At 26.0% G+C, this 22000-nt stretch overlaps 1 protein-coding gene across 9 annotated transcripts in view; it reads left to right on the top strand.

Annotated features, from left to right (window-relative positions):
- Positions 1–22000, top strand: part of IRSp53 (Insulin receptor substrate 53 kDa) — a 109030-nt gene that overhangs the window by 21323 nt on the left and 65707 nt on the right. For 3 of the 9 annotated variants that reach the window (XM_075305102.1, XM_075305101.1, XM_075305105.1), the window contains exon 2: positions 14831–14878. The exons of the other annotated variants lie outside the window; for them this stretch is intronic. The gene's annotated coding sequence lies outside the window, so the exon portion shown is untranslated. The remainder of the gene's footprint in view (positions 1–14830; positions 14879–22000) is intronic. 9 annotated transcript variants of the gene reach the window in all.

Here is a 22000-nt window from a genome sequence, read left to right as displayed (position 1 = left end):
ATTTTATCAAAATTACTTTGCTATAGAAAATTTTGTCAAAATTTTGTTGCTATAGGAAATTTTGTTAAAATTTCATTTCTACAGAAAATTTTGTCAAAATTTTGTCAAAATTTTGTTGCTATAGGAAATTTTGTCAAAATTTCTTTGCTGCTTTTTGTCAAAGTTTCTTTGCTATATGAAATTTTGTCAAATTTTCTTTGCTATAAGAAATGTTGTCCAAATTTTTTCTCTATAGAAAATTTTCTCAAAATTCTATTTCTATAAGAAATTTTCTCAAAATTTCTTTGATATAGGAAATGTTGTCAAAATTTCTTTGCTATAGGAATTTTTGTCAGAAGTTCATTTCTATAAAAAATTTTGTCAAAATTTCTTTGTTAAAGGAAATTTTATCAAAATTTTTATTTGTTAAAAGAAATTTTGTCAAAATATCTTTGCTATATGAAATTTTGTCAATTTTTTTTTGCTATAGGAAATGTTGTCCAAATTTTTTCTCTATAGAAAATTTTCTCAAAATTCTATTTCTATAAGAAATTTTCTCAAAATTTCTTTGATATAGGAAATGTTGTCAACATTTCTTTGCTATAGGAAATTTTGTCAAAATTGAATTTCTATAGGAAATTTTGTCAAAATTGAATTTCTATAAGAAATTTTGTCAAAATTGAATTTCTATAGAAAATTTTGTCAAAATTTCTTTGCTATATTCCTATAGCTATCCTATTTTGTCAATACTTCCTTGCTATAGAAAATTTTCTCTATATTTCATTTCTATAGTGAATTTTGTCAAAAATTTATTTCCAAAATATCTTTGTTAAACGAAATTTTGTCAAAATTTTTATTTGTTAAAAGAAATTTTGTCAAAATTTCTTTGCTATATGAAATTTTGTCAAATTTTCTTTGCTATAGGAAATGTTGTGCAAATTTTTTCTCTATAGGAAATTTTCTCAAAATTTTAATTCTATAAGAAATTTTCTCAAAATTTCTTTGATATAGGAAATGTTGTCAAAATTTCTTTGCTATAGGAAATTTTGTCAAAATTTCATTTCTATAGGAAATTTTGTCAAAATTTAATTTCTATAGAAAATTTTGTCAAAATTTCTTTGCTATACGAAATTTTGTCAATACTTCCTTGCTATAGAAAATTTTCTCTATATTTCATTTCTATAGTGAATTTTGTCAAAAATGTATTTCTAAAATATCTTTGTTAAAGGAAATTTTGTCAAAATTTTTATTTGTTAAAAGAAATTTTGTCAAAATTTCTTTGCTATATTCTTATAGCTATCCTATTTTGTCAATACTTCCTTGCTATAGAAAATTTTCTCTATATTTCATTTCTATAGTGAATTTTGTCAAAAATGTATTTCCAAAATATCTTTGTTAAAGGAAATTTTGTCAAAATTTTTATTTGTTAAAAGAAATTTTGTCAAAATTTCTTTGCTATATGAAATTTTGTCAAATTTTCTTTGCTATAGGAAATGTTGTGCAAATGTTTTCTCTATAGGAAATTTTCTCAAAATTTTAATTCTATAAGAAATTTTCTCAAAATTTCTTTGATATAGGAAATGTTGTCAAAATTTCTTTGCTATAATAAATTTTGTCAAAATTTCATTTCTATAGGAAATTTTGTCAAAATTGAATTTCTATAGGAAATTTTGTCAAAATTTAATTTCTATAGAAAATTTTGTCAAAATTTCTTTGCTCTACGAAATTTTGTCAATACTTCCTTGCTATAGAAAATGTTCTCTATATTTCATTTCTATAGTGAATTTTGTCAAAAATTTATTTCTAAAATATCTTTGTTAAAGGAAATTTTGTCAACATTTTTATTTGTTAAAAGAAATTTTGTCAAAATTTCTATGCATATGAAATTTTGTCAAATTTGGATGTTGTCCAAATTTTTTCTCTATAGGAAATTTTCTCAAAATTCTATTTCTATAAGAAATGTTCTGAAAATTTCTTTGATATAGGAAATGTTGTCAAAATTTCTTTGCTATAGGAAATTTTGTCAAGACTTCCTTGCTATAGACAATTTTCTCAATATTTCATTTCTATAGTGAATTTTGTCAAAAATTTATTTCCATAGGAAATTTTGTCTACATTTCATTTCTATAGGAAATTTTCTCAATATATCATTTATATGGCAAATTTTCTTTTTATTACTTTTTATTACTATAGAATTTTTTTTGAGTTTTTATTTTCATGTAGTGAAAGTTTTCTTTTATGGGTGTTGTTGAAATCCTTTAACAACCTAGTGATACCGGAAACTACAAAGCATTGCGTATTCCTTAAAAAAATCAATAAATATTTGTAGACAAAAATTATCACATTGCATGGACCAGGAAATATTTTCACTTTACATTCATGGCTTGTATGTGACAAAGTGATTTGTGTATAAACTCCTCATTACATCTATGGATTATATATTGTGTCCCAGTCATTATTTCCTGTCCTAGCATTTTCATTACACAAATATTGCTAATTACTTAACCAAACAAGTTCATCTGGTATGTTTTCCATTATTGATAGGTTTTGATTTTGGAGCCTATCCACATTGGCCATAAACTTAAAGCGCTTTTTGTTGTTGTAAATATGGGATAGAGATTTTTTACTTTTGACTATGGTTTGTCCAAGGAGTCCATCAAATAGTGGAATATTATTGCTTACCATTTTTTTTTTGGTTGCAATCATAAATGTTACATGGAACCTGTAGTTGGGTAGTCGTGAGGCAATACCAAATTGCCAGAAATTCAATTTTCAAAGATTTTACTATAAAAACTAAAAAAAGTGAACAAAAAACACGGCGACTAATTTTTAAAAGTAACTCGCCATTGCTGTATAAGGTGGACGGTATTTTATTCATTGCTAGACATTTACTTTGGGTTTCCTACACCCAGCATTTAGTGGTGTTGGTGAATATTCGAACGAACACTTATTTGCAGAAAAAATGCTGTTTACTAGTTTTTGGGTTTGTTTGTTTGTTTTTTTTTTTGTGTATGACCAACCAATTAAAACATAGCACAGCTCAAAGACGCAGCTAAATTTTTTGGAAGGATATTTATATTTAAATATTTATGTTTAAATATTATTAATTTATTTATTTTTTTTTTTTAGACAAAAACTTTCAATCATACCGAGGCTTTTAGAACCTCCAGACAACTTTGTTAAAATTAGTTTATACTCTAAAAAATTAACCCACCAGGAAGAAAAGTGTGGACTAATTTTAGAAAATTTTATCTAAACTGGCGATGTCACAAAAATAAATAAATATTTTTCGACAAATTTAAGAAAGTTATTAGACATAATTATTTTTTTCACTTCTTTTAAGAAGGAAAATTTGGAGTTAGAAAAATGCAAAAATATCTCTAATTTGTGAAATTTTTTTTTTTTTTTTATAAAATTCTTAATTAATTTGTGGGAAATACATAATAAGTAAATATTTATTCTTCATTTGAGTAACGTATACAAGAGATTAATTAATCTTTCTCATATTGGAGTAAAGTTAACTAAAACGTAATAATTTCCATGAAATAAAAAGAGTTAAACTGGCTTTAGAGCACGGTTGCTACTCGTGCCAAAAAAAATATACCCAAATTTGAAGAACATTTTATCAAAATAGAAAATTTTGTCAAAATTTTATTTCTATAGAAAATTTTCTCCAAAAATTTATTTCTAACAGGTTGGCTGATAAGTCCCCGGTCTGACACATAGATGGACGCCATCTAGTATTAAAAGCATATTATTTTTATATAGTACCAACCTTCAAATGATTCGTGTCAAAATTTGATGTCTGTAAGTCAATTAGTTTGTGAGATAGAGCGTCTTTTGTGAAGCAACTTTTGTTATTGTGAAAAAAATGGAAAATAAGGAATTTCGTGTTTTGATAAAATACTGTTTCTGAAGGGAAAAAATACGGTGGAAGCAAAAACTTGGATTGATAATGAGTTTCCGGACTCTGCCCCAGGGAAATCAACAATAATTGATTGGTATGCAAAATTCAAGCATGGTGAAATGAGCACGGAGGACGGTGAACGCAGTGGACGTCCGAAAGAGGTGGTTACCGACGAAAACATCAAAAAAATCCACAAAATGATTTTGAATGATAGTAAAATGAAGTTGATCGAGATAGCAGAGGCCTTAAAGATATCAAGGGAACGTGTTGGTCATATCATTCATCAATATTTGGATATGCGGAAGCTCTGTGCAAAATGTGTGCGGCGAGCTCACATTTGACCAAAAACAACAACGTGTTGATGATTCTGAGCGGTGTTTGAAGCTGTTAACTCGTAATACACCAGAGTTTTTCCGTCGATATGTGACAATGGATGAAAAATGGCTCCATCACTACACTCCTGAGTCCAATCGACAGTCGGCTGAGTGGACAGCGACCGGTGAACCGTCTCCGAAGCGTGGAAAGGCTCAAAAGTCCGCTGGCAAAGTAATGGCCTCTGTTTTTTGGGATGCTCATAGAATAATTTTTATCGATTATCTTGAGAAGGGAAAAACCCATCAACAGTGATTATTATATGGCGTTATTGGAGCGTTTGAAGGTCGAAATCGCGGCAAAACGGCCCCATATGAAGAAGAAATAAGTGTTGTTCCACCAAGACAACGCACCGTGCCACAAGTCATTGAAAACGATGGCAAAATTCATGAATTGGGCTTCGAATCGCTTCCCCACCCACCGTATTCTCCAGATCTGGCCCCCAGCGACTTTTTCTTGTTCTCAGACCTCAAAAGGATGCTCGCAGGGAAAAAATTTGGCTGCAATGAAGAGGTGATCGCCGAATCTGAGGCCTATTTTGAGGCAAAACCGAAGGAGTACTACCAAAATGGTATAAAAAAATTGGAAGGTCGTTATAATCGTTGTATCGCTCTTGAAGGGAACTATGTTGAATAATAAAAACGAATTTTGACAAAAAAAATGTGTTTTTCTTTGTCAGACCGGGGACTTATCAGCCAACCTGTTATAGAAAATTTTGTTATAATTTTATTCCTATAGACAATTTTGTCAATTTTTTTTCTATAAAAAATTTCAACAAAATTTTATTTCTGTAGAAATTGTTTGTCCAAACTTTATTTCAGTAGAACATTTTGTCATAATTTTATTCCCATAGACAATTTTGTCAAAATTTTCGCAAAAATTTTATTTCTATAGAAAATTTAGTCATAATTTTATTTCTTTAGACAATGAAAGAAATAAAGTTTTGTGAGAGAAATAAATTTTATTTGCATAAACAATTTTGTCAAAATTTTATTTCTATAATTGTATTTCTATAAAAAATTTTGTCAACATTTTAATTCTATAAAAAATTTTGTCAAAATTTTCTCAAAAATTTTATTTCTATAGAAAATTTTGTCAAAAATTTTATTTCTATTGAAAATTATTTAAAAAATTTGATTTCTATAGAAAATTTTGGTCAAAAATTTGATTTCTATAGAAAATTTTCTCAAGAATTTTATTTCTATAGAAAATTTTGTTATAATTTTATTCCTAAATGTGGTCAAAATTTTATTTCTATAAAAAATTTTGTCAAAATTTTAATTCTATAAAAAATTTTGTCAAAATTTTCTCAAAAATTTTATTTCTATAGAAAATTTTGTCAAAAATTTTATTTCTATTGAAAATTATTTAAAAAATTTGATTTCTATAGAAAATTTTGGTCAAAAATTTGTTTTCTATAGAAAATTTTCTCAAGAATTTTATTTCTATAGAAAATTTTGGCCAAAAATTTGATTTCTATACAATTTTTTTTTTCAAAAATTTTATTTCTATAGAAAATTGTCCCAAAATTTTTATTTCTATAGAAATTTTTGTCAAAATTAGTTTCAACAGACGTCCATCTAGACAAATTTATATTTGTTATAATACACCGTCCTCTCCCCTTTAAGGCAAACTTAAATATACGTCCCTGCTATAGTCTAAGACCCACATACAGTGATTGCAACATCATTGTAGCTCGCGCATATCTTTTTAAATATTGTTGCTTGAAATTTTGTTTTGTTTTTCTTTGCGATTTGCTAGGAAAAGACAAACAAGTTTTCTTATAGAAATCGAAATCTTAATAGAGTTTACGATAACTTCAAAAATAAAAAAAAAAACAAAACCTTTAACAAATGCTAAAAAATTCCACTTATCCTATGAGCATTGAAGAGAAAAAAACGACCATTAGCCAAAGCAATTTTGAAAAAAAAATTTTGTAGATTTGCAATGTATTTTGGTTTTTGCGGTTCATTGCAATGCAATGCGGGGAAAACAATAAACAATTTTACACTCAATGGAAATGAATAAAGCCAAGAAATCCTGTTTGGTGTTTGAAAGCGAAACTATTTTTCCAATAGTCATTTCTCAATGAAATTTGTAGCGGTCATTAGCACTATGTTGGGTCTTTAAAAATCCATCTACTCAATAAATGACTTGAAAAAAATTGAAATTTCTTCCCACAAGTCATCAATAGTCAATGAACAAAAACAATGTCACAATTTATTTTATCAAATATATGTTAATACTCTGTCTTTTGAACTGATGTTGACTATTGTTGACATCTTTGCAATTCCAAGTATGTGGCAATTTTTCTATTAACCTCTATTTGCAATGCACAAATGCCATTGTCATATTAAGTTATCATGCTCTGATTTTTTTGTTATGTTTCTTCCACAACAAAACATATGAAACGCTAAGGCAATACCTTTGTAATAGACTTGCTTCATTTATTTGGTAGACAATATTATGTGTGAAATTTTAAAAATATTTATTTTTGTTTTTGGATATGTGATTTATCTTTTTGTGGGTCTAGAAAAATGCCAGATTCCAAATTCAAATGGTCATTAGGGAGGCTAGTTGAAATTATGGATTGATCTGAGCCATCTATCAGCGATGGTATCTGAATTTTTGCTTAATCGAAGTTTATTAATTTCTTTTAAGACCCCAAGAAGTTAATACGGCTGATTGATTTTAAATGGAGGTAGTCTACTGCAAGCGAAATTAAATTAGAAAACGAAACAAAAAATATCTCCTCCGGATCACAATTTTAGAGAAACAAAATTCTTCTTTATTATAAAGCATATTCTCTTAGCTAAACCTGAATTTATAACATGTGTTGTAACGATTGTCTCTAATCTGTTAATTTGTTTGTTCTACATAGATCCTAAATGTATGAATACCATAGAATCCCGCTTCGATGAACAACTCAAAACCGACCCTTGTTTTAAATGAAATGCAAAAATTTATTTTATTTTTTTTTATCATAATAAGCACTTTTACGTTTCACAATTAAAACTATGAAAACAATTTGAAGAAAAAAGGTTACCTAACAACTTTCAATATTTCTCACAATGATCTAAAAAAATTATACATGCATATGTTGTTATGTTGATAGAATAGAGCATTTATGTTAAGCTGCTGTATAGCTGCTTTGCATTTGCTATAGTGTTGATATTTTTCTTAGTATATACTATGAAAAAACACCACTTGTTTTTGTCTTTGCTGTCTACAATTCGAAAAATAAACATTTGAGACAATAAATACTTGAAACAATGAGTCTAGAATTGAATGACGTTTGTTTAGAATCAGTTGTACAATGGCAGTGAGACAATGGCAGGAGAATTTAATACTCATTATTCATATACATACATACATACATATACACAATATTGTCTTTTTGTACCATATCACAAACGCAATAGCATAATATTTTACAATAAATTGCCAATATCTTATCAGATTGAATTATTGAGAAGCTTTAATTCACTTTACTCATTGATTCGTTAACTTAAAAGCTGTTTCTTTGAATGAAAAATAAAAGACTTAGGAAACAAACTCTTAACAGAAAAGACTTAGGAAACAAACTCTTAACTGGTAAAGTTTGTGACTTAAGTGTTTAGATATCTGTGGAATTTCTTGTTTTTACAACAATCCATTTTATGATCTTAAATTTTTGAATAAATAAATAAACACGGTAAATATGGAAAATTTTTGTCGCATAAATATTATTTTCTCACCAAACATAAACATAGTTTTGCAGAAATCAGATAGATAATTCCAGAGAAAATAACATGGTGGCTTTAAACATAAAACTTAGGAAACAAACTCTCATCTGGTGAAGTTTGTTACTTAAATCTTTAGATTTTTGTGATATTTATTGTTTCATTTTTGCAATTTAATTTTATTTTATTTTTTTATTTTTTTTTTATATATAACAACATAAATGCGTATTTGTCAAAATCGTTGTTATTATTTATTTTGTTTCGCATATAAAAAAAAAAAACATAAATAAAAATAAAATTAGAAAAATGATTGTTTAGTAAAATTTTAAATAGTTCAAGGGCTAAAAAACTACAGTTCAATTTGGCTAAAAAACCAATATACCAAATTCCAGAAAGTACTCTCATCGAGAACTTTCTGCTAGGATAAGTGATGTTTGATTAGAAAAAATGTTGAATATTGTATCACTGTGAAATTCTGTGGATAAAAACAAAATTCAAAATTTTACCATCTGATTTCTACCTAAATCTGTAACTTAAAATTACAAATATATATGTATTTGACGACTCTTAATTTTTTGATCTAATTTTGAAATCCTTTGAAGTGCTGATTGCGTACATTTTCACTGTTTTAAATTAATTGATTCAAAAATATATCGGAGGGACAAAGCTGCATTTTAGGGCGAAACCCGAACATAGTACTCACATAAAAAAATACTCTCCTCGGGAACAAAATTTTAGACAAAAAAAAATCTTCTTTAGATAAACTTGAATTTATCGCAAGTGTTATAACGATTGTCTCTAATATCAAGCTGGTCGCTCCCGCCCTCTAGTGGGACTTTTTGGTGGGCGGTAGGATTTTCCTAAGTATATTATATATTTTAACTATCTTACTGATTTTAGTTTTATTTAGAAGACAAGGAGCTGTAAATATAGAAACTTAGTAAACTTAAGTCTGACATAAAAAAACGATTTGAAGACATTTTGAACTTAAAGGTGTAGCAATGGATGAAAAATCCATTTACAGCGAATGCTAAAGAAGCTGATACAAAGTATCAGGAAGAACTATTAGAAATAAAATATGATGAAGATTGTAAACAGAGTTTCGAAAATGGCGGATATGAAAACTTGCGGCAACATAACAAAATACCTCTTTTATATCCAAATATGTGGAGAGAGGTATTTAAATTATTATTCATATTTAGTCGAATCAGGATTTTGTGCCATTAACCACATCATGAACAAAGAAAGAAACCGCCTTAATATTTCTGAAAGAGGAGACCTTCGCTTGTTTTTGACAAAAATAAATATTTACTTTCGCAGTATCAGCCTCAGGGATCCCATTAAATACTCAATATTTCATTATACTTGATTAAAATTATTTAATAAAATGTAAAAACCTAATAAATAAAAGCAGTTTATCAATAAACAACACTGTGGATTAAGTGGGCGGTAAGAATATTTTTCTATCACTCGAGGTGAAAAAGTGGGCGGTAAGTAAAAAAAAAGGTTGACTACCCCTGGTCTAAAATTTCGTTCTTCAAAAAAGAACACTCTTCTTTCAGTGTACCCATATATAGCCGGCATCGAGTCAGTATACATTTATGCTAGATAGAGAAGGGTATATGGTTAGGTTAGGTTAGGTTAGGTTATGTGGCAGCCCGATGTATCAGGCTCACTTAGACTATTCAGTCCATTGTGATACCACATTGGTGAACTTCTCTCTTATCACTGAGTGCTGCCCGATTCTATGTTAAGCTCAATGACAAGGGACCTCCTTTTTATAGCCGAGTCCGAACGGCGTTCCACATTCCAGTGAAACCTCTTAGAGAAGCTTTGAAACCCTCAGAAATGTCACCAGCATTACTGAGGTGGGATAATCCACCGCTGAAAAAAGGAATCGAACCCACGACCTTGTGTGGTATATACACTTGTCTTTTTTGAGGTTTCGGAAAATTTTAAATCTAAAGACTTAAGCCACAAACTTTGCCAGAGGAAAGTTTTCTTCCTAAGTCTTTTGATTTTTTTCCGCTGAAACAGCTTGTAAATCATTTTTAATTCCAAGAAATAAATATAGAGTTTTTGCAGAAATTACTATTACTGGTATTCAGTGGAAATTGGGAATTGTCCATATTGGTTACATTTTTCAATAAAATGACAAAAGTTTTTTTGTATTTAATCACGAAATTAATTGATTTTAATTGAAGTAGCTTTAATCATGGACAATACTTTTCAAATTAATAAATACAATTAAATAATTAATTGATTCGATTTATTTTTGTGATTTATTCTGATCAAAAGTTTTTTATTTAAATAAAATACATTTATGTCAATTAGGACTTTTGATGAAAACTATTGCTTGCATTTTTTTGCGTGCAGTTTATTTTCAACCATGTGTTCCGAGTTTACTTGTTTCTCCACTATTTCCATTTTACTTTCTATGTGTATCAAATTTTCAATCGATAAATATCTATAGCCAATTATGTTTTTTTTTATATGTAATATAATTTTTTGTTAATTAACGTTTTTAGTGTTCATGTTGTAATTTGTGATTTGTTTTCATTATATTTATGACAGCTTTTTATGCTGTATTTATTGTTTTTTTTTTTCTACAGTAATGACCAGTGATTTGTATAGAGCAAAACGGAACATAGCTCTCTGCTATGTTGTGTTGTTACATATATTATTGTACACAGAAAAAAATATCACCAAAATATTTCCAATTAAAAAGTTAATTGAAGTTGAAAATTTGTTCAATTAATAAATTAATTGATACAATTAACTTTTTAATCATGATAGAAACATTAAGTTAATTAAGTCAATGATTGAAAATTTTAAAATTTTTAATTAAAAAATTAATTGATACAATTAACTTTTTAATCAAATTCGGAAGACTAATTCAGTTAAAAAAGTGCTGATTTTTTTAAATTAAAAATGTATTGCAAACAATCATTTGTTAATCCAAATAAAAACTCTAAGCCAATTCAGAAAGTAATTAAAAATAGTTACCTTTTTCAATTAATAAATTAATTGAGTTTTGCAATCAACATCAATTAAATTTTTAATTGAATCAATTAAAAAATTAATTGAAATTTGCTGAAAAAATCAATTAATTTTTTAATTAAGAATTTTTTCTATGCCCAATTAAAACTGTGATTGATACTATCATTTTCGTGATTGAAGACATTTCAATTAAAAAATTAATTGGATCAATTAATTTGGTGATTGAATCAGAAAAAAATTTTTTGTGTGTAGAGTTGATTACAGAAACCACACTGAAAGAATAGTTGTCTTTTCAGAGACAAACAAAATTTTCTTTTGACACAAAAAAAAAAAATGGAGAAAATCGTCGCATTGTTAGTCAAAAATTCGAATTTAGTTGCTTGTACAGAAAATGCTTTACATTAAAGGAGAGTTTCCTTTGTCTAAAAATTCATTCAGAGAAGAGTATTCTTTCTTTGGGTGCATAAATCAGAATAAAAAAGGACAGAGGAAAGTGCACTCTGGTCTAATCTCGGTTACTATATAGGACAAATCTCTTGTATCTAACGGTGAAGCAAAATAATGGTGATCCCCTCGCATATATTATTCTTGCTTATTTATTAAAAAATCTGTATAGTATTTTTGCATACGGTCCAGTCTATGGTACGCGATTGAACACAACACCACTTCAATGAAAAGGAATTTTTTATTATATAAAAGAAGAAAAAAAATGGAATATTGGATGAAGTGGTTGTGTTTTTCACTCTCTCGCTCTTTATGTCTGCATAAGTGTTCCTATTCATATTTCTTTATTATACATCATTATGTAGCTTATTAAAATTCCAAACATATTTCTTTTTGGTTGTATGTAGAAACCAAAGAATTTTGCCACTTCATCTGTGGCGGTTGTGGTAAAATATTTAGATTATTGGGGTAGTACTGATTATTTTAAGTTAGCTAAATTATGAGTGAAAGGTAATTGGGTTTAGTTTTAGGCTTGGTGTTAAAAAAGTTAGGTTTTGAGATTACATACTCACTTAACCCATTGGTTAGTGTGTAGCATCATCTGTACTACTACCACGGTTGCCGCAGTTGGTAGAATTCCAAATGGTAGATGTTTTTACTACTTGGTAGATTGGTAGAATTTTTGATGCTTTGGTAGATTTTGCAAAATATACCGCTCCAACTAAGATGTACCTCAATTTTCTATAGAAATACAGTTTTGGCCAACTTTTCCATAAAAATAAAATATTGAAAAAATTTTCTATAGAAATAAAATTTTGACAAAATTTTCTATAGAAATAAAATTTTGACAAAATTTTTTATGGAAATAAATTTTTGACAAAATTTTTTATGGAAATAAAATTTTGACAAAATATTCTATACAAAAAAAAATTGACATTTTCTATAGAAATAAAATTTTGAGAAAATTTTCTATAGAACAAAAAAAATTAAACACTTTTCTATAGAAATAAAATTTTGACAAAATTTTCCTGTAGAACTAAAATTTTGACAAAATTTTCCGTAGAACTAAAATTTTGACCAAATTTTCCATAGAACTAAAATTTTGACAAAGTTTTTTATAGAAATAAAATTTTGATAAAATTTTCCGTAGAACTAAAATTTTCTATTGAAATAAAATTTTAATAAAACTTTCTACAGAAATAAAATTTTGGCAAAATTTTCTCTAGAAATAAAATTTTGAGAAGCTTTTCTACAGAAATAAAATTTTGGCAAAATTTTCTCTAGAAATAAAATTTTGGCAAAATTTTCTCTAGAAATAAAATTTTGGAAAAATTTTCTCTAGAAATAAAATTTTGACAAAATTTTCTACAGAAATAAAGTTTTGACAACATTTTCTATAGAAATAATAATTTGGCAAAATTTTGTCTAGAAATAAAATTTTGACAAAATTTTCTATAGAAATAAAATTTTGACAAAATTTTCTAAAGAAATACAATTTGGCAAAATTTTCTAAGAAAATAAAATTTTGATAAATTTTTCTATAGAAATAAATTTTTGACAAAATTTTCTATAGAAATAAAATTTTGATAAAATTTTCTATAGAAGTAAAATGTTGACAAAATTTTCTATAGAAATAAAATTTTGACAAAATTTTCTCTAGAAATAAAATGTTGACAAAATTGTCTATAGAAATAAAATTTTGACAAAATTTTCTCTAGAAATAAAATTTTGGCAAAATTTTCTCTCTAGAAATAAAATTTTGACAAAATTTTCTACAGAAATAAAATTTTGACAAAAATTTTCTTTAGAAATAAAATTTTGGCAAAATTTTGTCTAGAAATTAAATTTTGACAAATTTTTCTAAAGAAATAAAGTTTTGACAGCATTTTCTATGGAAATAAAATTTTGAAAAAATTTTCTATAGAAAAAAATTTTGACAAAATTTTCTACAGAAATAAAGTTTTGACAGCATTTTCTATAGAAATAAAATTTTGATAAAATTTTCCATAGAAGTAAAAATTTGACAAAATTTTCTATAGAAATAAAATTTTGATAAAATATTCCATAGAAGTAAAATATTGACAAAATTGTCTATAGAAATAAAATTTTGATAAAATTTTCCATAGAAATAAAATTTTGACAAAATTTTCTATAGAAATAAAATTTTGATAAACTTTTCCATAGAAGTAAAATGTTGACAAAATTGTCTATAGAAATAAAATTTTGACAAAATTTTCTATAGAAATAAAATTGTGACAACATTTTCTATTAAAAAAAATGAGAAACTTCTCTATAGAAATAAAATTTTGACAAAATGTTCTATTGAAATAAAATTTTGGCAAAATTTTGTCTAGAAATAAAATTTTGACAAAATTTTCTATAGAAAAAAAAATTTGACACAATTTTCTTTAGAAATAAAATTTTGATATAAGTTCCCATAGAACTAAATGTTTGACAAAATTTTCTATAGAACTAAAATTTTGACAAAATTTTCTATAGAAATAAAATTTTGATAAAATTTTCCATAGAACTAAAATTTTGACAAAATTTTCTATAGAAATAAAATTTTGACAAAATTTTCTATAGAAAAAATTCGCATTAGAGCATTATACAAATTTAGGGATAATTCTTTAAACAATGGGTAACGTGGTTGTTAAAGCTCTAATTTGTTAAGTTTCTAATTTTTCCGACCAATAGTACATGTTCTTGAACCAAAACAATTAGTTAAATTTTATCCATAGCAATTACCTGAGTGGTCAAATAGACGGTGATACATTTAGAGTTATGTCGATCAGTTCAGTACACTTTTTGGTGGTAAACTCAAAAATACAAAGAATCATCGCCCTTGGAGATTTTATTGTTTTTTCTTCATAGGACGTCCAAAATTGCGTGAAATGTCTAACATGTACATGTTTTTTTTTTTATTAATTATAGTTTAGCACCCGCCACAAGTAGTTGTTTTAATTATCGTTTCAAATTCTAATAAGAATAAAATAAACGAAAGACTTAAGTAAGAAACTTTTTTTTTTCGATCTAAGCGAAAGACTTAAGCAACAAACTTTTAATGGTCTTAATGGACTATATTATATTTCATCTAACAAATATTTGTTATCTCTCAAGCGTATTAGCTGTGTAATAAAACTACATGAATTTATTCAAATAACCATAGAAAAATATAATAATAAGACACACACATGCAAAACTTTAAATTAATGTTGATAGCAAAGAATGAGGCAGACAGAGTAAGTTTAAAAAACACCTCTGAATTGCTTACGACATTTTTGTCGAAGTAGACAATTGAGTCATAAAATGTTGCAATATACGAGAATTTTAATAACTTTTTACCAAAAAATTTATTCCTCATTTAAAACAATTTATTGAAAATTTACTTTTTCTTTGTTTACAGATATTTATTTGTCAGTTGCTGTAATTTCTGACAGTAAAGAATAGATTGGTAAGTTCCTTAAACTAATTACTTAACTTATTAAATTAGAATAATTTAAATAAAAATAACTTAAATTAAATTAAATTAAATTAAATTTAAAAAATAAGTTTTTAAATCCTCTTATATTTAACTTAAAAAAATGACTTCAATGAACCAAAAAAAATGTACTTCATTTTTTTTTTGTTGCAAAATATTGAACATGCCACTATATCTTACAGTTGTATGAAATACACTCCACTCGTATTTTAGAGTTCATTAACTTCCATTAAAATCACACCCACACTTTTTAAACTTTCATTTAATTTCATTTACCATTCAATCTTACAAATGTCTGTCTAAATGCCTAGACGACAATTTTTCACTTTTATGCGATTAGTCACTCACTCGTCAGTAATCAAAACCAGTTCTCAACCAAAACAACCTAGGCTGAGCTCAATCTAACTCTTTAAATCTTCACTGAGTGCATTGAATTTAATGTCAAGTGAAAAAGCGACAACTATAAATCTATGTCTGCCATAAACAAACCAACCAACCAACCAACAACCTCTGGTGAAGTTTAGAAGTATTCACTAAATTCAATTTACTTCGAAAACATATAAGTGGGTTGGTTCAAAGACTGCCTGTCGTTTGAATGGATAAATATATCGGGCATAGGCATCATTAACCAACATAAGTTGTATTACTCGACACTTGCCACGTAAATTTGGAATGATGAGTGCATACCAAGAGCTCGGATAATATGCTACTATAACATATAGGGTGTCATTGTTAATATATATCAATGATTTAGCTAAGAGTTACAAATATCAGCTCAATATGCAAGAAATGCAGGGTAAAGTCATAGTGGATTTCCAAGCAAGGAAAAAAAAAAAGAAAAGCGAAGAAAATTTGAGGATCAAAAATTAGAATGGACGCCTGAAATCATTGCCAATCAAGTAGCCTGACGATTCTAGAAAACAATTTACAGCGAGTTAGACCTTCTTGTATCTCAGATATGGAAATATTGTGTTGGGAAAAAATTGCTGTATTAAAAACACTGAACTCGGGGTGATTCCACTCTTTGATAAGAAATTTGAAATACTGATTAAAACGCTGTGTACCCACAGTTGCCTCTCGTACCAAAAATAATCTACCAAAATTTTAAGAAAATTTTACTATAAATCTACAAAATTAAAAAAAATTATATTGAAGTTTTTCATCAATTTTTTGTCAGAATTTTTATTTCTATAGAAAATTTTGTCAACATTTTCTTTCTATAGAAAACTTTTGCGAAATTTTATTTCTAAGAAAATATTTGTAAAATTTTATCTCTATAGAAACTTTTTGCAAAATTGTATTTCTATAGAAAATTTTGTCAAAATTTTATTTCTATAGAAAATTTTGTCAAAATTTTATTTCTATAGAAAATTTTTGGCAAAATTTTATTTCTATAGAAAATTCTTGCACAATTTTATTGCCATAGAAAATTTTTGCAAAATTTTAATTCTATAGAAAATGTTGTCAACATTTTTTTTCTATAGAAAATTTTGCCAACATTTTATTTCTTTAGAAAACTTTGTCAAAATTTTATTTCTATAGTAATTTTTGGCAAAATTTTATTTCTATAGTACCATTTTTTGCCAAATTTTATTCTATAGAAAATTTTGTCAAATTGTATTTCTACAGAAAATTTTGCAAATGTTTTATGTCTATAGAAAATTTTTGGTAAATTTTATTTCTATAGAAAATTGTTGTAAAATTTTATTTAGATGCAACATTTTTTCTATAGGAAATTTGGTTAAAACTTTATTTCTACAGAAAGTTTTGTGAAAATTTTATTTCTATAGAAAATTTTGCTAAAATTTTATTCCAAAAGAAATTTTGTCAAAATGTTATTGCTATAGATTTTTTTTTGTCAAAATTATATTTGTAAAGAAATATAATTTTTGTCAAAATTTTATTTCTATAGAAGATTTTATCAAAATTTTAGTGCCTCAGAAAATTTCGTCAAAATTTAATTTTTATAGAACATTTTGTCAAAATTGTATTTCTATAGAAAATTTTGTCAAAATTTTATTTCTAAAGAAAATTTTTGTCAAAATTTTATTTCCATAAAAAATTTTATCAAAATTTTAGTGTTTCAGAAAATTTCGTCAAAATTTAATTTTTATAGAACATTTTGTCAAAATTGTATTTCTATAGAAAATTTTGTCAAAATTTTATTTCTATATAAAATTTTGTCAAAATTTTATTTCTATAGAAAATTTTGTCAAAATTTTATTGCTATAGAAAATTTTTATCAAAATTCCATTCCTATAGAAAATGTTGTTAAAATGTTATTGCTAAAGAAAATTTTGTAAAAATTTTATATCTATAGAAAATTTTGTCAAAATTTTATTTCTACAGAAAATTTTGTCAAAAATGTATTTTTATAGAAAATTTGTCAAAATATTATTTCTACAGAAAATTTTTGCAAAATTTTATCTCTATAGAAAATTTTGTCAAAATTTTAACATGCTATAGAAAATTTTGTCAAAAATTTATTGCTTTAGAAAATTTTGTCAAAATTCTATTCCTATAGAAAATGTTGTCAAAATTTTATTTTTATAGAGAATTTGTCAAAATCTTATTTCTAAAATTTTATTTCTACAGAAAATTTTGTCAAAATTTTATTTCTGTATAAAATTTTGTCAAAATTGTTGTCTCTTTAGAAAATTTTGTCATAATTTTATTTCTACAGAAAATTTTTGCGAAATTTTATTTCTATAGAAATTTTTTTTCAAAATTTTATTTCTTCAGAAACTTTTTGCAAAATTTTAGTTCTATAGAAGATTTTGTCAAAATTTTTTTATTTATATATGAAATTGGGGTCAGAATTTAAGTTCTATAAAATATTGAAAATCTACCAAAACATCAAGAATTGTACCAATCTACCAAACAGTAAAAAAATATACCATTTTTGGTAGAATTCTACCAACTATGGCAACTGCGTAACCCCTTCCCTTGTGCGATCAAAACTTATTTAAGTTTCTTTAGAAAACTGGGTAAACATAACCTAACCCCTTTCTCTGAATGAAATATTTGCTATAAAATGATAGATAGATTGGCTGAAATGTAATGATCAAAAGAAACTTGATGTTAACATATATTGAGGCAATCAGGATGTAATCCAACTCTTGGAACAGTTTTTCCCAACTTCGTTTACCAAATATGGGCACCTGTTCATAGGGACATTCATGTTAACTTAATTTCAATAGTAGGGTATAATAAAGTAACTTTTTCAAGCGATTTTTGCTTCCTTTGCTTCTCTGTGGGACAATATTATTCAACAAATCATAAAAGTTTTTGACACTGACGCCAACACTAGCAACTTCAAAATGACAAAATGAATGAAAATAATTCCTAGAATTCGTCTTTAACGACTTAAAGTACAAATAACTGAGTAGGGATAATTTACTTGGAATGGGCATGACAACCACGTAATAGTATGTGAAGTTATGATTTGAAGATCTTCAATAATTGCACTCTATCTGGGTAGAGTTTTGTTTGCAAATTTGTATGCAAATAATAAGAAATTCCATAAAAATGTGGATTTATTTGCCAATATCGTCTTGGTCAAAAACTTGTATGAACCATAGAATGGGGAGTTTACTCACTTTATGCTTTGGAAATGATTACTTTTAGGTTTGAAAGCTAAATTAATTTTAACGAGGCCAAAGTGGGAGAATATTATGGGTATGTAGTTTGTGGCTCAATTCGTCCCATTTGACAATGGCTGGACGGGAGATTTGAGCACCACGGTTGCCATAGTTGGTAGAATTCTATCAAAAATGGTAGATTTTTTACTGTTTGGTAGATTGGTAGAATTCCTGATGTTTTGGTAGTTTTGCAAAAACTTTCCTCTGCAATTTCGACAAATTTGACTAAATTTTCTATAGAAATAAAATTTTGACAATATTTTTTATAGAAATAAAATTTTGACAAAATTTTCTATAGAAATAAAATGTTGCCAGTTGACAAAATTTTCTATAGAAATAAAATTTTGATAAAATTTTCTATAGAAAAAAATTTTGACAAATTTTCTATAAAAATAAAATTATGACAAAAATTTCTATAGAGATAAAATTTTGACAAAATTTTCTATAGAGATAAAATTTTGACAAAATTTTCTATAAAAATAAAATTTTGACAAAATTTTCTATAGGAATAAAATTTTGACAAAATTTTCTATAGAAATAAAATTTTGACAAAATTTTCTATAGAAATAAAATTTTGACAAAATTTTCTATAGAAATAAAATTTTGACATTTTTTATAGAAATAAAATTTTGACAAAATTTTCTATAGAAATAAAATTTTGAAATTTTTTTTAAATAAAATTATGAATAGGAATAGAATTTTGACAAAATTTTCTATAGCAATAAAATTTTGACAAAATTTTCTGAAGCACTAAAATTTTGATAAAATTTTCTATAGAAATAAAATTTTGATAAAATTTTCTATAGAAATAAAATTTTGATAAAATGTTCTATAGAAATAAATTTTGACAAAATTTTCTAAAGAAATTGAATTTGTCAAAATGTTCTATAGAAATAAAATTTTGACAAATTTTTTTGAAGAACTAAAATTCTGATAAAATTTTCAATAGAACTAAAATTGTGACAAAATTTTTGGTAGAAATAAAATTTTGACAAAATTTGCTATAGAAATAACATTTTGATAAAATTCACTTTAGGAATATAATTTTGAAAAAATTGTCTATAGAAATAAAATGTTAACAAAATTTCCTATAGAAATAAAATTTTAACAAAATTGTCTATAGAAGGAAAATTTGACAAAATTCTCTATAGGAATAAAATTTTACAAAATTTTCTATAGAAATAAGATTTTGACAAAATTTTCTCTATGCATGTGGCGATTTCTTAATTTTATAAAATCATTACTCCAGATCGGTTTATGAGGAGATTTCTTATATTATGAAGTTTTTTAATTTCCCAGCAAAAAAAAAACGTCGCCAAAAAAGTAATGAAAATGTTCTTTTTGGATCCGGAAGTGGTGCAAAATTGACGCAGAAGCGATGAATTTAACATGGTCTTGTCATAGGACGGAAGTCCTTCATTTCTTCTTCACTGAATATGCATCACTTCTTTAGGTGTTATCCGAATTCAATGTTTTGGATGTAAATTAAAACATTCTGTGATATTTTGTCAAATAAATAATTATTCTAATTTTTTATAATTTTTAATGGATTCTAACGCTTGTCGGAAATGTTTGACCTCAAATATTTTCAAAAATGCACAATTTTTTCAGATTGGATTTAGCATTTTTTTTCGACAAAATTTAAATGATTTGTACCATTTTATGAATTCTTAACATACTCTGTTTTTAACCTATTTGAAACAAAAAAAAAATAAAATTACCCATTACAAGTATGAAAAAACCAAGTTATAATTAAAAAACCTTCCTGGGTAGTTAAAATAAAGAACAACATTGGGAGTGCATCTTCTGTAAGTGCTTTTAAAGTTGTGCCTGTGGAAGAACTTTCAAATTTTTTTGCTGGGTTGTTATTAATTAAAATACTTCATATACATCTTTTCTCCGTTTTAAGAGGCCATTTCTTATGCTATTCGAATGACTCATTAAATTCTCGTTAGTTCATTTAATTAAACATTGAGTGACAATTCCATTCTAATTTAAAAAAAACGATTCAGTCAACGTTGTAAATAGCTTTTAGTTAATTACTTTACTTAATATACATAATTATCGATTTTTTTCATACAGAATATGCTCATAAATTTTATTGGGAATAAATTATAGAAAAACAATTATATAAACAATAAATACCATGCAATAGAAATATTTGAAATTCTTTCGTTTACAAGCTACGGACATTGTATCTACGTAGCTTGCCTTGTAACGAACATTGGCAATTGAAAACAAAAGACTTAAGCAACAAACCGGCTAATACAGCACTGCATTGTAATGAATGCCACACAGTGGGATGAGAGAAAACAATTATAGAGAAATATAATTTTTTTTTGAATTCACCTATGTTAATATATATAAAAATATATATTAACATAGGTGGTGTAATATATGTGATATATTTTCAAGATATTTGAACGCAAAAAAAAATGATAATAAAAAGCTTGGAAAACTTTATTTTATTATTATTACATGGACAAGTTCAAACTCTTCAAAAATATTTTTGTTTATTTATGGGTAGGCCAGAAAATTATACAAAATCTATTTTATGAGAAAGTCTCCATCATATAGTCTTTACAGTCTATTTTTCTTCTCTCTATATTTTTCAGCAAAAAAAAAAATTCAAGATTTTCGTTTAAAAGAAAAGAATTTTTTTTTTGTGGTATAAATTAGCCGCCATATAAACCTATTTCCCAATTTATCTTTTTGATAGTCCAAAGAGGAAAATATTTTAATTGTTTCGTTTAATATTATCTAAATTAACAAAAAAAATCGCAAATATCATATTATTTCTTCTTTTTAGGCACAAATTAATTTCTTTATGTATTTCCTCAGTAAACAAAACTTGTCCATTCCACTGTGAGCAATTTCTGACAAACGTTATCAATGTGCTATAGACAAACGAAAATGTTTTTTTGTTTTTCAATACTAACTCTGCTATGTTCAAACTGTGCTAAAGTTCTTGCTTATTTCATATCGAGAAATTGTGCTTGGTATTAAGAACAAGGTAAACTTCCTAATGTTGTATGCTCACCATAATAGAACTCTGAATTTAACTGCGTACATAATAATGGAATAAAATTATTTGTGAAAAATAAATATATAATTAAAAAAATAAGTGAAAAGTGCTAAAGTCGGGGGCAACCGAATAAATGACAACATACTTCAAACGTAATCAATTAATATTTTAAAAACAATCAGTGCAATAAAAATCGACCCCTGATGAAGCAATTTAATGTAATTGCGAAATATTGAAAAATAAAGAAACCAATACATACAAAAAACGATCTCAAGCTTGATTAATTATTTTCTATTGGATAAAAGAAAGATCGAAAAAAATCAAAATTTCTAATTAAAAACAAAAAACTAATTTACTTTATATTTAGGTTAAGTTATAGTGGGAGCCAGGGGAGCTACCCAGATTCAATAGTTACCATGCGTACCTTGC

Source organism: Haematobia irritans, chromosome 4, assembly GCF_050003625.1.
Source record: "Haematobia irritans isolate KBUSLIRL chromosome 4, ASM5000362v1, whole genome shotgun sequence".
Lineage (NCBI taxonomy): Eukaryota > Metazoa > Arthropoda > Insecta > Diptera > Muscidae > Haematobia > Haematobia irritans.
Note: the sequence above shows the minus strand (reverse complement) of the source record. Positions and strands in the feature narration are given on the sequence as shown.